Source organism: Podarcis liolepis (genome assembly GCF_965112155.1).
Source record: "Podarcis liolepis genome assembly, chromosome: 6".
Lineage (NCBI taxonomy): Eukaryota > Metazoa > Chordata > Lepidosauria > Squamata > Lacertidae > Podarcis > Podarcis liolepis.
This window is the reverse complement of record NC_139559.1, coordinates 29,232,334-29,244,010: the sequence shown is the minus strand read 5'-3', so window position 1 is coordinate 29,244,010 and position 11,677 is coordinate 29,232,334. Positions and strand designations below refer to the sequence as shown.

The 11,677-nt window shown below is 42.3% G+C and overlaps 1 protein-coding gene across 4 annotated transcripts in view; it reads left to right on the top strand.

The window, feature by feature from the left end:
- The first annotated feature begins 401 nt into the window (after positions 1-401).
- RALY (RALY heterogeneous nuclear ribonucleoprotein) overlaps positions 402-11,677 on the top strand; it is a 212,211-nt gene continuing 200,935 nt past the window's right edge. The window contains exon 1 of one of the 4 annotated variants that reach the window (XM_083508266.1): positions 402-764. The gene's annotated coding sequence lies outside the window, so the exon portion shown is untranslated. Of the gene's footprint in view, positions 995-1,071; positions 1,836-11,677 lie in introns of those variants that run through there. The other 3 variants (XM_083508265.1, XM_083508269.1, XM_083508268.1) reach the window with 3 other exon arrangements.

The following is an 11,677-nucleotide window of genomic DNA, read 5'->3' as shown; positions in this document are numbered from 1 at the left end:
ACAGCATCAAAGCATCTTTTGCAGTCTCATTCAGGCCATAATTCTATAACTACTTACCTGGAGCAAGCCCCACTGAATGCAGTAGAGCTTCCTTTTGCACAGACAGAATCTTAATACACCAGGATAGGCAGGATCCTCGCGGTCCCTTCCAACTCTATGATTCTGATAGGGAACAAGTAGCCAGCCAGATGTGTTGCACTCCCAACTCCAGCGGCGACTGGAGTTGTGGTCCCACAACATCTGGAGGGCCACAGGTTGCCCGTCTCTGCATCAGCTCCCTTTATTTGCTGCGCTCAGCTGTCTACTGCACAGAATCAATCTCATCCATCCTGCTTGTCAGGCACCCGGCCCCGCCTGACACCACCACCAAGCCCCACGTCTGGCGAAGATCCACCCACCCCCAGCAAAGGAGGACCCAGCCAGGATCGTCGGAACTATGCCTGCACCGCTTCGTTAAGGGGATCACATCCTTGAGAACAGTCAAGCGCCGATTAGAAGCGATTCTCCACCTCTCGCTTCCCTCCTCCCAGTCCGCTACATCCAGGAGCGGACTTTTCCAAAAACACCGGAGTGAGTGGGGGGAAACCGGAGCCTCGGCCTTTCCCCCCAGCTCTGCTCGGCGGCACTCGGCTTTTCCAGCAAAATCCCCCTTCCCTCTCTTCGAGAGCCTTTAAGGGGTGGCTGCTTGGCGCGCTCTCGGGCGCATAAGCCGGGAGACCGTCGAGTTGTGATCGCTTCCTTCCCCCCCTCCGGTCGTCGCAATGGTGCGTTCTGGTGGAAGGACTCTTAGCGCTCGGACTCTAAGCTCTGCCAGTTTGCTCGCAGCTCGGTAGAGTTGGCGTTAGGCGCTGGCTTGGGAACCCGGCGGTAGCTCGGGCTGCTGCTTCTGGGCTATTACTCTGTCTGTGCTGGTGGCTCTCTCACTCTTTCCTCCTTCCCTGTCTCTCACTCACTCCTTCTTTGACATTTTTACTTCTGAGTATTTTCTTGCTTGGTGAGTATTTCCCCCGCTTCTTCTTCTCTTCCTCCTCCAACTGCTTTCCCCCCTTTTGTTCTTTTCAAATTGACAACATAAGATGAATAATGAATTACTTTTTGGTTGTGGTTTTCTTTTTTTCTTTTTTTAAAAAGAGACACTACCTGTTTTGTTCTTGGTTGTTGTTATTCGTTTGTTTTCCTTGCAGTGTGAGGTCTAGCAGCTGTTTTTACCCTTTTTTGGCTCTCTTTCCTATACCCCCCACCCCTAAACTATTTTTTTCCTTTTGCTTAACCCCCCCTTCTGTTTTTTCCTTTACAACAATTAGTTCTGGTTTTTGCAACCTTGTCTTATGCACTCCTCTGCTCAAATTAAAAAAAAAAACACCACCCATTTTCCTTTTTTCTCCCTTCTTCAAATGTTTGCCTAATGTGCGTGGTTTTCTTTCTTTGGTCTTTGAACTTTTAAGTGTTTTCTCCCCCTTTCTTCATTATTACAAAAAAGGGTATAGTTCTTGTGTCTGCCGAATGATATACCACTTTCTTGGACTTTTTTTTGGTTTGGTTTTGTTTTATAAAGGAATTGGACATGCCTGTCAGAAATGAAATCTTTTTTCCTTTTTCTTTTAAAAATGGTTCCTTCCCACTTGGATTTCAAATACGTTTTGTACTACGTCAATACCCTCCACCTGTTTTAAGTCCCACGGAGCGTCTGGAAGGGGCAAAGAGACCAGAGGTGCTACTGTGCCAACAGATAGCCAGGTGCTCAGAAAGGAAAAAAGTTTTCTGAATCTCTGAGAACCCAAAGTATAGATCAAATCCCTTTCTCTATTGGAGAAGCACCAAAATTCATAATAATGGTAATAATAAATAAAAACAGTCCAAATATATGTTGTCAACCCCTCCCCAGTGACGTGTATTTGATGTCCGTGTGTTGGCTTCTTTATGACATAAATTATATGACCAGTGTTCTGTCCATGATATCTGACAGGTTTGTTGATGGTTGCATTGCAAATGTTATTTGTAGATCACTGTTGTGCAGGGGGCAGCTGGGGGGATCTCCTTACTCAATTTTTTAAATGCATTCGATTAAGTTTTCTTCATCGGGGGAGATTTCCAGATTTGTGCTAGAGCATGTCCTGCATGCAGAAGGTCCCAGGTTTAGTTGCTGGCATCTCCAGGCAGGAATGGGAGAGACCTCTGCTTGTAGTCTGTGGATCTGCTGCCAGCCAGTGTAAACAATACTGAGCTAGGTGGATGGATAATTTCCTAAGCTTGGTCTTGTGCCAGTGTGGCCGGAATAGTCTCTGAATGATCTGATCTCTGGGTCACTGTCAGATATGTATATATAAGGGATAACAGTCAAGAGCTAACGTAGCAAGATAAGTTTAACACATGTTTTATCATAAGAACATCAGAAGCCACCTTATACTAGGTCAGATTACTTGTCCATCTGGCCCAGTATGATCTATTCTGAGGCTGCCCTCCTCCATCACTTGTGACCTGGTCTTTTAAACTGGCAGTACATGTGGCTTTCTGCATGCCACACACGTGTTCTTTCACTGAGCTGTTGCCCCTCCACACATCCTGCTATGTTGCTTAGGTTTCTTTCAGCAGGAAACATTTGTGCATGCTTAGTACTATTTTAAAAGTGCATTTCAGTACACAAGTGCACTGCAGTTCCCTTTATCCTCAGTCTTCTTTAGAAACCTTCACTGGGTTTCGAGATGGTGCAGCTGAGAGTTAGTGACTTGCCCAAGGCTGTGCAATGAACTGAGCTGGGATTTGAACCTTGCCCTCTCACATCTAAATCAAACATCGTCGTAGTTACTGCACTGGCCTATCAATGTGGGAATGTCATATTGCTTCCTAGAAACACGCTTCTTACTGATTTCAGCAGTTTGGGGACATGCATTATATAGGATGGCGAGCAGTCAGATCTGAGCTCTTAAAAAATACAAAACGACTCCACGCTTGTTTTTCCCCCAAAGCAAAATGCCTCCATTCAGTGCTTAGAAACTTTGGCTCCACTGGAAGGTTTGCTGTTGTGAGTAATCTGACATATCTAGAACATTTATTACACCCTTCCATAAAGGAGCTCAAAAGAATTATTTTAGTCTTGCAACAGCCTTGTGAAGTAGTGAATTTGCCCGGAGCCTTGCACTGAACTTTGCAGGATTTTTGGATCTAGATTTCGCAGTCAAACCCAACACCCCAGCAGTAGCACACTTCATCTTCACTTCAGAATGGAGTACTGTTTAGACATGTAAAGATTACATGAGCTCTGTTTAATACGTCTCTCAACCAGCTGAGCTAGTGCAGCACTGCTGCCCCTTAGAGATGTGAACAATTCAAGGTTGCTATTGAGCTCCCAAACCTTAGTTATTTATTTACTTACTAAAAACTTTACACAAAATGCCTCAAGGTGACTTAGAAACACACACAAAAGAAACACGTAGAATTTAAAAGCACAATACTTGGAATGCACTACAAGTGATCATACAAATACTTCTCAGTACATTAATCAACACCTCTGCTCCTTCTAGCAACATGATCACCTTTTAATTGACCTTAAATGCTGTCCCATCTTGGCAAAGGCTCCTGTTTCTGCAAGTACTTTTCCTGAATAGGTTGTGATGAAGCATCCTTGGATGTGCATTTGAAAATGTATAGTTATCAAACATGCTGTTTCCTAAAGCGACTTTCCTTTTAATGTATGTGCCATTTGAAGTCCCATGAATATGCTGAGAACATCCAGGAAGGGGGAAACATTGCAGGGGTTGGGGGCTGGAGATGAGAAGCAAATTCAGGGCATTGTTGGCATGATCTCTTGAACCAAATAAGCTGTGAAAGGCAGGTGGTGAGCTTATGCATCCATTTCTAAATATGTCAGATTCATCAAGTGTGGCATTGCAATCAGTGAGGAATAACAGCTCCAGGGGCCAGGCTTACGTGCTAAAAACCAATTCATTGGAGCTAAATCCCTAAACTTCAGCTTAACTGGTTTGCAGGTTGGGCTGCGTAGAGGATGTTTCGGAATGGTGGCTTTCTGTTTTTAAAGTATTGATTTCACTGTTCTGTTGCATTTACCTTTCTAAGATGAGTTGTGCCTGCTTTTTTGTGGGGACAGTTTCTAAGAACAGGGGTTGGGGTTCCCTCCCCCTTTAAAAGAGCATCATGTACAGGACTTTTGTAATAAGACAATGAAATGCAACACCCATCGGGCTCAATCCAATCAAAAGTTTAGCAGTTGTGAGATTTGTTCATTCCAGTGTGGGGAGAGGTAAATACATACAGCAATCAGTAGGATTTCAATCTTCATAACTGGCTGGAACATGCCCATTGTGGCTGTAGAGAAGCAGGATACACAGAACTAAAATCTTACATGGCAGGGTTTTCTTGCTGCTGCTTCATTTTTATTTTAAAAAGAACTGTGAAGAAAATAACTTCCCTGGCAATGGAGTTCAGGCTGTGTGAGAAAAATCTAGACAACATCACAGTAATGGAGCAAGAGTAGAGCTCTTTAGAGTCTCTTAAAAGCTACCTGCTCTCAATAGTGGCTTGTCAGTGGTATTATTCATATTTATAGATGTTTTTGTTGAAGAGAAAAATCGGGCTTAGTTAGAATGTAAGGCATTGAGGCACATACCTTAGACTAATATTCCTCTGCTGCCCAACTGAACCCCATTGGAGGATATATGTGGGCTCTGACTGTCAAGATAAAAGTTGTAGATGGATTTCAAGGGAACGGCAAAACAAGGAAGGGGGAGCCTTATGAGGACTGTTGCCTTAGAAAAGGCAGATAACAAGGCAGGGGTTGGGGAGGAGTGTTTTATGATGCATTGTTCTCATGGTCGGGAAGACTTGCCACCAATAGCAAATGCGTCAGAGAGGGGGATGTGCAGGGATGAAAGGGGAAAAGGATGGTAAGATGGAGAGGGAAACACTTGGGTTGGAAGGTGAGGGTTAGGGAGAGGAACTAGAGAATGAGAGCTTAGTTACACTGAGCACGGATACGAACTGTCTCTACACATACACAGGCATTTCTGTGTATACATTTATACAGCTCAACTGTTAAGCGCACAAGTACAGAGGTCCCACTTGTTGAATGTAATGTGTGGACACCCCTAGACACAACAGAGGATGAGGACATACTCCCATAGTGGATTGTGGGTGGGTGTATTCATCAGCCAAAACCTTCGCTACAGGCCTTCTGCTTTGCAGAACATGAAAGGAAGATCAGTGTTGTTGATGGAGATCATTTATTTGAAAGGAAAACTGGACAGTTTTAGCTGTTCAGAGAAAGGAGACACAAGCATTGCCAGCAAGGGTGCTTTTAACTGGCAAGTTTGCAAGCGATTCAGTAATGGAACCAGAACATTTTGATACGTATCCCATGATGATTATTTGTGTTTGGAAATTCCAGACCAGCAACTAAATTGAGACTGTAAGAGGAAATGGCTTCTGGGTGTAAAATCACAGTAGCTTCCCTGATAGGCAGAATTTCATTCAGCTACAACATGAGAGGGTGGGATGGAGAGAGTGGCTTATCTGAGATTAAACCTAAACAACTTGTCCCTTAGCCATAGCTAATGGTGATTTTAAAATCCTGATCAAGATGGTATGGAACCATCTTGATTAGCATCAATCATGATTAAGAGACGTGTCAACATATAATCATTAATTTTGCATATATGGGGAGACAGGGAGGAGCGAAGTTTGTAATTCTATGCCTTTTCTTGTTTGCTATTCCTTGGTAGAACTTATTTCATTGGTTCCATCCTTAGTTAAATGGTAAAAGCAAGTTCTATAGGGTTTTTTCAGCAAACACTGTTGGTCACTAAAGTCAAAGGTCTCCATTTTCAAGCTCAAAAAATAAGCTGACATGTGCAGGAGCTTGGAACTTGGAAAGAAACTCAAACTTGGAAAGAAACTCAAGAGATGTTTTATTTCAGGCTTAAATACAGGTTGCATCTTCACAGGATGCAGTTTTGTTGGACATGCATTAGAAAATAGTGTGTGAATAGGCTGGGGAGAATACAGTTATGGAAAGAGTGCAATATAAGCAAGCCCAGGAGGGGAGGGGAGAGCAAAGTCTGAAATAATGAGCTGAATAGATGTAACATTCACATATATTGCCACAGCAAATGCTTTCTAAATTCATAAAAATTCGCTAGGCAAAAGTGTCTTGGGTTAATAACGAGCGATTTTCTTCCAACCCATAAAGCTGTAATGAGGTAGTTAAAATGTAATCCTAAACCTACACTTTTCATACCTATATTTATAGGAGTAGGTTAATCTGTAGAATTCATGCTGATCTGGATAATCTGAATCTAGCTAAATTGTAGAGAGAAGCTTTTAGAGGGATGCTGAAAGGCAACAGGAACAGACTTTTTCCCCCAGACCTGAGATATGTCACTTTTTTATTTTTGCAAAGATGCCTGAGGCTATTGCATTTTAAGAAGACAAAGCTTTTGTTTTCAAGCTGGCCTAGAAAAATGCCAGGGATGAATTCAAAGCAAAGGTTTTCAGAAGTTGTCATCTATGATTAAGTTGATCTCTCTGTTGCATAAGAATACACTGCTGTTGAGTGGGATAGTTTGCTCTAGCTGTTTTCTTCCTTCCATGCATTTAATGCTCTTATGCTGTCAGGTGAATTGTGATATCTAAGGTTTCAAGTCTGAAATTTTAATTAGAAGGTCAGGTTTGTACTTGGTGAAGGCAGCATTCCCCAGCCTCTGACTCTCTAGATATTTTGGACCACAATTGACACCAAAACCATGGAGGGTGATGGGAGCTGGAGTCTGGAAGGCACCAGGCTGCAGAAGGCTCTCTTACAGAAACTGCATTCTGGCTGTTTTACAAAAGTCTAGATTACAGATGATTGTGGTGAAAGAGATAATGAGTAACATCTAAGTATTCGGGGGCCTTAATAAATTGAGGAATGTGGATTTACTTTTACACTTGACTGCTTCATGAGCAGGCATGGGTGATACACACTAATTCACATAAGCCAAAACATAAATGGGTTTGTAGAAGTTTTTTTTCTTTCCATTTATGCAATCTTAAATCTGCTTCTTGCTGTAGTCCATTTGTAGTCTACTAAATGATTTGAGTGCCACCGTCTGTCTTGAAATCACTGTCTTAATCAGCCATGGTAGCATGTAGTGTCATTCATTTTAAAACTGAATCGGAGAAGAGCTGATTCATACCTGCAGAGGCATCATATGATAGCTCATCATCATGTGGCTTCTTATCATCCAGGGACTCTCACTTCAGTGCATCAATCGCCTCCATACAGTGTTTGAGATTCAACAACGTGCAATCTCTACTCTGTGATGTTTGTGCTGGGATGGCTGTCTCATACAAGCAACCTGTCACTTGATGTTGTAGCTGTCAAGTCATGAGCATGTAAGAAGCCACACTTAAAGGTATGGCTTACTAGATTTAAATCTAGTATCTCTGCCTTCTAGAGGAAGGAGCTGCCTTTTCCCCTATATAGGAATCATAGTCGATAAGGCTTTTTCTAAAACACTAAAACTCCTGCTTAGGTTGACATTAAGCAGCTATGGTTTTGCAGATGGTTACATTTTTGCAGGGCATGTGCATCTTGTATCTTTAGTTGCTGACCTCGCCTAGCCCTTGGAAACCCTTGAGAAGAGAGAGGCATTGAACTAAATAAGAAGCAGGCCTTCTCGCCCTTTGGGATGCCACAGGGCCACAAGTGAAGGCATAATGCCAGCTATGATGTCAGGTGTAGGGCAGGCCATACATGTCCTCATGGGCCAAATGGGCAGGTCTTGGGGGCCTGATTAGGCCTGTGAGGTCTGGAGGTTCCACACCTCTAACCTAGGGCATATCATATGGGGCTAAGAAGTTTCTTTTTGTGGCAGAAGTGGAAGATTTGGCCCATTGCTTTTGCTTATTCACACACGGGTTCACACGCACGTTAGTACAGTAACACACAATAATAATAATAAATGCATTGGAGAAGATCTTTCAAAATAGTCGGTTTGCATAGGTTAAAATGCCAGGATAAACAAAGAAAAATGTGCCTGATGCCTAAGACTAATCCTATCCCTACCTGGGAATAATTCCCATTGCAATCAGTGGGGCAGAACTCTGAGCAGACATGTATAGAACTGTTCTGCGTGTGCCATGCCATGTGCAAACCAAGCTATAAATTACTGACTTTAAATACATTCTACCAAGTTTGATAGCACAATAGGTTGTCAAGTCTCCCCCTGTGTCATGAGACAGAATGCTTTATATTAGGGATAGGAAACCAGTGACCCTTCAGATGCCTCGCAGTGTTCAGGGGTGGGGAGAGTCCAGAAATAGTTGGAGGAGTGCAGGTTCCCCATGACTCATCTATACCAGAAGCACTTATGCTAGATGCCTGTTCTACCCTTTATTGGAAATATGTTGACTCTTCTCTTTGTTTTTAGTAATGACAATTAAAAAGTGCTTAAAATGGAATCTGCATCATACAATGAGAAGCTCATTCATTGCAACACTGCTCTAGTGGGATTTCTGTTGCTGTTATTTTGCCTTTGGGAAGGGGGACAAGGTGCATCCTTTGAGCATGAAGTTGAATGGCCAGGTGGTCCCCTCAAGACGTTTCAAGTGTTCACCTGGAGTGCTTCGTCACAGATAGGTTTGGGGGGGGGGGGACACAAGTTTTATTGCCCATCTCTGCTAGGTGAAGGCATGGCTCCCTGCTGAAAGCGAGTTTTTCAGGCCCTGCTGATCATCAGCTCCTGGAAAGCCCTGTGTCTTTGCCCTCAAACAGTTTGCTTTCACCTGGTGTCATGATTGACAGATAGGCAGCGCTACCCACACATGAAAGTAGCCTGTGGGGCTTGAGGGAGGTCAGAATCTGGCCTTCCAGTTCCCCACCTCTGTCTTACAGATTGAGACTAGGGCCAGAAGGATTCAGTACAATTCTTGAGCCACGGTGTCCAAACTAACAAGGGGTCCAAATGAGGCCTTGTGTTGTGTGGGTTGTTCCCTCGACCTCCCCTCTGCTAGTTGAGTTTGGATAATTATGATTTTTCTTCAGAACAGGATGTTAGTGAATGATTGTCAGAATCTTTCTGAGACATAAATTGCTATGGTTCTGTGCAGTTTTGTTCACTGACAGGTGACAGCAGTGATGTCTTAGGTTGTATTCAGACAGTACTTTATTCTATTTCCCCAGCTTTTCTTTATCTGACAATTATCATGCTTTATGTTACCTTTTACATGACGTAAAAAACCTGGCGTTATGGAAACCTAGCAGAATCTTTTATTATTTATATATCACCCTTCTTTTGAGGATCTCAGTGTGGTTTACAGTATAAAAACAAAAAACATGATGTAATAATAAACGAAACAATAGCTCACTGTCATGTTAATTGATTTGAGGGGGGAAATCTGTTTGCAACCCCATTAACCTGGAAAACTGCAGTTATGCGCTATAATTTCCCCACTTTCATGGATCATATCACCACTTGTTCATTTGACAAAAACTGGGGTGGTATTCCAGCATACAGTTCTTTCCCACCATTTTCATGGATGAGTCATTGGGGAAAAGAAGCACACATGTGCATAAATGGTGACAGCATGCCATGCCCAATTATGTATGTTGTTCTATCATGCCATGCCCAGTGGTGTAAATGAAATTAGGCATGACATAGAATCAAGGTGGTAAACAGATCAAAAAGCCGCTGTTCCATAACTCAACAAGTAAGGCAGTGTAAAAGGAATGTTAGAAACTGGGACAGAAGCACTAGCATTATAGCCAGGAAATCTTAACACAATAATCCCCATGTCTGACTGCACCCTTGCTGTGGCCTAAATTTTTAACACAGTCATTATACAGGGTCTGCTTTTATTACTTTTGAGAGGCCTGATAACAAGGTTGTTTGAACACAAGGAAAGTCATCATGATCACTTCAGGGGTCTTGGGCTTCAGGACTAACTCTTACTTGCTTTATTTGCTTTTATAGTATATGCTACCATCTCATAAAATATCAGGGCAGTGTACAGCAAGAAAAAACACATTAAACACCATTCAAAGCAGTTCAGAACAAAGCTGAGGTATAGTTTAGGGGTTTTTTATTGGGGGTGTTGATGCTACTATTTTTATATATCTAGATAGAGATCTGTCTATAGATATAAATAGGATCTTAGGATTTATGTGTAAATTGTTCTGTTTGGATGTGAACTTTTTGATGTTTTGTTTGTTGCTTATGACTACTTTTGCTATGTTTGCAGTTGTGTGATTTTTTTCATATGTTGTAAGCTGTCTTGGGCTTGGTTTGACTTTGGAAAAGTGGCATACAAATAAAATGACTGATTGATTTAAATCACTGACTGCACAAGAAAATTTTAAACAACGGCATAGACTTTCTGGCATAAAAAGGTCTTTAAGAGATGCCTAAAAGTCAAAATGGGGGATGCCTGCTGAATCTTTGCTGGAAGAGTATTCCATAGCATGAGTCTGGCACTCTGTAACAAAGAGAGCAACTAACAATGATTCAGTCAGAGGAAGAAAAGCAAATTCTCTGAGATTTACTTAAAGTACAATTGTTGAACACCCAGATCCTGTGGATCTGTGTAACCTGTGAGCTGCCTTGAACTTGCAAGTTTAAAAACTCTGCTACAATTTGCTTCCACTGATTCAGCTGTTCTGGCATCCTGGCTAGACCTATGTTGATGTACAACAGGTGGAGTTCAACTAAAGCGAGAGCACGTTAATTTTGCACATAGCAAGTAGAACCATCCTAGCTGAGTCTTTGATAATCAGCAAAGACCCATAAACAAGGCATTCTGAGTCCTGCCCTTGGTTTGCCCACATTCAGCTTTTGACATCAGCTTATGCAAAAATCCTGTGCTGCATGTGGCAGATGGGTCATTTGCTGCACTCGTAACATTGCTGGCATGAAATCCAGTAGTGCTGGTACAATTCCAACCCAATACTTATGATGGCACAGCAGTTGTTGCATTTGATCCTACATACATCTTTATGTGGTCATTATTACTCATTTATCACCATTATGGGCAGAAATCTCAATTTCTTGTACCTTACCAGCCATAGCCTTTTATCCCCTGTCCTTATCTCCATTCAACTTTGCTTATCTCTTTCTGACTGGTTCCCAAATGCCCCATTAGTCTCTTAGCGAAACGCTTTCACCTAGTTCTTTGCTATCTGTCCCAGACAAGAACATTACTTCATCCTTCCTTGAAATACACAAGTATCTGGCCTTGTTCCGCTGGTCTATCTGAGACATCCATCAAGCTATGCTTCCTTAGCTAAGCATTTTATTGCTGATATCCATAATGTAAGTATATTAGCTATTGAAAACTGGTGCTCATCCATTTCTATATTTGAAGTGTTAGCAAAGCATTTTGTATGCACCTTGGTATGCTCCTGCTTATGTTGTGAGTTCTTATCTCCTGTTAACTATGATATGCTGTTGGTCTTGTCCTCATAATCTTGAACCCTCCTGATTTTTCCTTAATACACCAACCACATACTTATATGTATATGCACATGTTATGTTAGTCCTAAGCCTTAAAGGATTCCCAGGAGGAATTTGGCCACCCGGCTGGGCGGGAGAGACTTCCTCACCATTGGCTGCCTATGCATAGTGCTGTGTTGGCCAAATGATGGCTGTTCCTTGTTAAGAACACAATTAGAGCCTATTGGATCAGACCA